We start from the raw sequence: 5,381 nt of genomic DNA on the forward strand, positions 1-5,381 counted from the left end.
TGAAACCTAGGAGGGTCAGATGGTAACCCTTCACTGCTCAGCCGCCGCGATGATTAAAAAGCCGTCTGTTCGGCGAAAGCAGACGATAAATGCTGTTTGCCCTCTCACCTTGACCGCGCTGCTTCGGTGTCTTCTTGCGTGTGAGCGTGTGATCCCCTCCACCCTGGCTATATAATTGGCGCAGTGCGCGTCTGCGCATGGGAAATAAAACAAGCAAGAACAAAAGGGAGCAATGAGATCACGTGACCCGTCACCCGCTCGTGCACAGTGCTGAGACGCTGATTTGCTTAATAAGGAAAGCAAGTCGGCGTTCCTCGTTTCAAAAGTACGCTGAGATAGCCTTACCATGGCAGCGAATCTTTTTCTTGTTGCATTTTGATTTCGCGGAACGCTGACATTTTCTGCGCGTTGCATGGTCTTGTACGAAACTTGAAGAATTTGTCATCGGCTGACCTACTTAGGTCGGAGGGCGGGAGGGCGAGGGGAATTCGCTTTGGAGCTGCGAAGCATGCTTACTTTTGAAGGACTCGAAAAAAAAAAGAAGGGAAATGAAAGCGTTTTGGACATAGGGAAATATATTAGCGTCGGGGTACCTCAGTGGGAGTGGTATTTACTAGTGCAAAATAAGAAATAAAAATAAAATAAAAGGTGATGCTCAAAAGCTGGCAGGAGTGTAAGCGCTCTCAATGTCCTGTCATTTCGAAATTTCTGCTCCATATTTGAGCTATTTTAGTCACGCTGAAAAAAACATTGTGTTTGAAGTTCCCACTGATCCAACTTTGCGCGTTATGTACCACGAATTTTTTTTTTTTTTTTTACTGGTTTGTCCATGTCACGGTCCGGCTGCAACGTATAGCATTGCAGCGCGGAGGCCTTTCAAGCTGAGGTACGACTGTTTGACGGCGGTACCAATGTAAAAAAAGCAATAAAAGCGCACTCTTTTTGAAGCTTCTACTGCTAGATCAAGCTTCTCTATATGCCACAGAGTTTGACTCGAAAGAAAACGACATGGCTAAATACCTGGCTACGCCTGGTGTCGTTGCTCAGTTTTACATCGATGCTTTGGGTATACGCTAGGTTTCGAAGAGCTTATACCATTTACCGCGTTTACATTGCCAGGGAGTATCTGAAATCTTGGCTAGGATGTGCGGACATATTATGAAGCGTATGAGTATAGTTAATGGGCGCCGAACTAAAGTGTAGTAAAAGATCTCGTTTTCAGACATTACGCAGCTGTAATTTGAGACGCTTTCAGCGTTTGACTAACGTAAGGGAGCTAGAAGTGGTTAAACTGAGTGCGGGCTTTATGTTTGACTACTAACGGAAGTCGAAGTAGCGTAGCTTAATTATCTAATTACTTGTCTCTGAAGCTTATCACTAAATACTTCTTTTGTCTCTCTACTATTGTGCATTGTGCATGGTATGAAGCTGGTTTTGTTGATTCTATTTGGCTAGCCAGAGAATGAATATTGTTTATGTTTACCAAAATAAATGGTAAGGATAACAAAATGTGAGAGCTTGAATACTGTATGATTTTTGCAGCTGTAGCAACGAATTATCCATTCACGCATTCCATGCGCGTCACAGGCGCACCTTCCGGAACGCTTCAGTTTTGACGTTTAAATTTGTCTCTGATGTTAAACATGAAGTCGTTAATTAAATGTGCTAGCAGGGATATACGTATTTGAACTGAGCGTCGACTTTATGCGTGACTTATAACGGAAGCCCCAATAATAAATGCTACATTAATCTGTGTTGCTGCATGGTATGTCTTTGGTTTTATTGCTGTGCTCGGCTAGCTAAATCAAAAATGTTGCTTACATTTAGACAGAACTTAGTTAATGTTACGGATAATAAACTGTTACAGTTCAATAACTGTAGAATCTTTACAACGGTCGTAATTAATTATTGATTCGTGCGTTCCAGCACATCTCAAACGTACCTTATATGCACCGATTGGAATGCTCGACGATTGAAACAATTCAACCGGTCACCACGGTTAAATTTTGAGGCATAGTAGGAAAGATCATGTGCGAGTTGGGTGGTAAATGCTTGAAGCGTATTAGAATAAATACATACTCTCAAAGATAATCTCCGATGAAGAGCTGTAAAAATTGGAAGATAAACGCTGGAGGATCGTGTATATTGTGCGATTTCAGCCCACGTGAAAGAACACCAGGTAGTCGAAATTTTCAGAACCTTCCAGTATACGCTGTCTCTCATAATGAACCGTACTTTTGGCGCGTGAAACTTCCTGTCTTAGACGGCTTTAGTTTCGCGCACGTAGAGGCTTTGCGTACGTAGAGCTTCTACGCGTAAACAGCGCGCATGCGCAGAACAGAGCGGTCGTGCGCGCTAGAATCACGGACGTATAAGTCAGATTCGATTCTTTGCGTACGTTTCTTGCGCAAGTAGCCGCTCGAACATGATATGGCGTGCGAAGACGGCTTGCATCGAAGTGCGGCCACAGGATGAGTGGAACGGCTCCGCGCCTTCGCTTTTCGGAGAATGACGATTTAGACCTGCGATGTGAGGGAATGCAACCCTTTCGAGGAAAACATGGGGCACACAGTGCGGTGAACAGAGATCGTTGTACAGGGTCGCACCAAACGGTGTTCAACGCTCTTGCTGTTAGTGACCGGACGGACCCCTGCTGCTCGCGCAACACGCGGGGCGAGACTTGGTGTTCTCTATTCAGCGTACAACGCACAATGCGAACTACGCTGGTCAGTACGAAGTTTTCTTTTCCTTGGTTGCGCCTCCTAAGTTCGGAGCAGAGGAGGAGTACTTGGAAGAAGAAAAGTTGGTCGAAGGAAATTTGACAATCGCGACAGAAAACAGCTACAAATTGAGAATATTTAAGGAGGCACCGTTGAGCCCTTGCAGCCGAAGCACATCGACTGTCAATAAGAAACTCCCAGCAGATGGAGCTACGTGGTAGCTCTCGCGGGGGCTTTAGCTCTCACTGCGCATCGCGTCCCGTGTACGCTGAGCGCCTTTATGGGTGGGAAAGGGAGAAGTTAAGACGATAGAAAAAAAAATACAAATAAAGAAGGAGGGAAAGGCGTAGCAAGAAATAGTCTCGACAGTGAAACCAAATATAGTAAATGTTACGGATAGTAAACTGTAACAGTGTGAAGACTGTAGGTTTGTTACAGTTGTCGTATAACCAACTGATGCACGCGTTCTAGCGCTTCGCAGGCGCTTTTTACGCACCAATTACAACGCTTCAGCTTTTAAAGCATTTCAACCAGTGAAAAGTTAAATTCCAATGTCTGAAGTATTCCAATTGGAATTTGAAATTCTTACTTTCAAAGATGTTTTATAGAAAGAAGACAGGGGATTGTAATTTATAACGGGACTTCATCCCCTGGTCGTGTTACTTACAATTTTGTAAAAAGCGTTTGCCACAAGAAATCGTTTTTTTTAAGAGCCCAAAGAGATTATTTTTTTCTCGTGTTTACCTGCGAATTTTTCGTTCCCGAGCGCCAGTTTTACGCGAGATCTCCATTTATCAGGAAAGACAACGCTAACACGTCAAGATGCCAACTTTCAGGGACGTCAACTTGGACCCGGTCTGCCCCGGTTACTGACCTCAGGCAGATGACGTTCATCACCGCGTGAATTCAATTTCCCTCGACTTTAGATACGTAATACCACGCATATACAACCCCCGAGACCCATCCGAAATATTTGTTTATTGATAGCTGCTTAAACTCGCACGATTTGTTGTTTGGAAAATGCCGCCAGCCAGATGTTGTAGGCCGTGCGCTTCGGCCTTGCCCGCTGTACCTGTGAGTCAGAGAAAAATTGTTAGGCAGTCATTGCACTGAGGTAGAATGAAGAGAGAGTTGCTCTCTGAAGAGCAATAGCCAACTTGAGTCAATGGTATAACAACTATTCAACGTGATTTCTTCGCACCTTTTTTTTTGTGAGAGGAGCAAACATGAAAAAAAATAAAGGGAGGATAGTGTCCTGCATTGTCATGTTGTGTACGACTGTAGTTAGCTAGAAAACATCAGGCGGTCTATTGGTCAACATTAACAGCGATCATTTCTTATGACACGTTTCGCTATCTCTTTGCTTGCTCACGTTTAGTTATTACTCCTTGTTTGAAAAGGGAATACTATCATGAGAGTAGAGTTATGATAGTGAATGGGGTGAGTGTGGCAAACGCGATCGCGATCGTTGCCAAGTTCCTTTCGTGTGAGTAGACGTAAGTGTAAGTGCGAGCGAATGCAGATGTCGATACCTAAAACTAGGCACCGATATCCACGCACAGCTGCGCCTGGTTAGTGTGAGTGAGCTCTAGAGCTACAGTGAATGTGTGTGCGCGAGTTTATGAGACTCTAAATGTGGCCTCATCGACAATATAGAGTGGTCGTGACTATACAGACATTTTCGTTGGGGGCGTCCCCCGATGCTCTGCAAACACAGGCAGCCATTAGAAATATCTCGCTAGCGACTTCTGCGGAGTCTCGCAAGGTGGCGGGAAAGGTAAGTGACAGGCATAACCATCCGTTTTCAGCGCCACCGACTGCAGTAAATCTACGAGCGGTAGCTTGTCAGTCATTATTCGAGTTGTTGACTAACTCGTCCTCGCACCGTCAATTTCTCGATTGCTTAGAGTGACAGCCCCGCAAAGGCCCTGGTTAGAGGATCGAACCCGAGTATGCCCGAACTAAAAACAATTTTCCTCCAACTAAAACGCTTTCCTTTTTCTGAAAAATCCCCATGGATTTCCTTGTCGCCTCATGCTAGGTGCGGTTCTATTACCCATTCGATATCCATCAGAAACACCCGGAAGCCTGCGTCCGCGGAGCTGCTGCGGGCGCTCAACGCAATCTATACCTGTGGTACCTGCAGTTGCGAAGCACGCGCTGACGCACGTCACTCTTCGTCCAACACGAGATCCACGGCCGTCGCGTCACCGTCGCCGTCAGTGTAGACGACGGTGGCCTTCAGCGAAGTGACTTCGTCCATGCCGTTCATCTCCGCGTCTTCGTCGTCGTCATCGGTGGCGGAGACGACGACCTCGTCCCTTTCCTCGGCGAGGCTTAACCGGGCTAAGTCCTGGCTCTGCCGGTTCACGAAGTTGTCCTCGTATGAGTGGCGTCGGTGGGGCATCGCCTCTGCGGTCGCCGTCTACGCGGTCGCCTTGCGCTGCAGCCGAGCCGTCTTGGATGGTCGGGAACCTCGGCAGGACCTGAACGGACTCTGCTTGGTCCGATGGGTGCCCTTCGAGCAGCCGGCCTCGCGGAGGTCCCACTCTGAGATCCAGCCCGGGAGCCGGGACTCCCCGCCCCAGGTTGAGTGAGAGCCGAGTGTCTGGTGGACGGACGTCGGCACCGTCTCCGGACGCGAAATACCTGCGGGGAGTC

This window comes from Rhipicephalus microplus, unplaced genomic scaffold, assembly GCF_043290135.1.
Source record: "Rhipicephalus microplus isolate Deutch F79 unplaced genomic scaffold, USDA_Rmic scaffold_417, whole genome shotgun sequence".
Classification (NCBI taxonomy): Eukaryota; Metazoa; Arthropoda; class Arachnida; order Ixodida; family Ixodidae; genus Rhipicephalus; species Rhipicephalus microplus.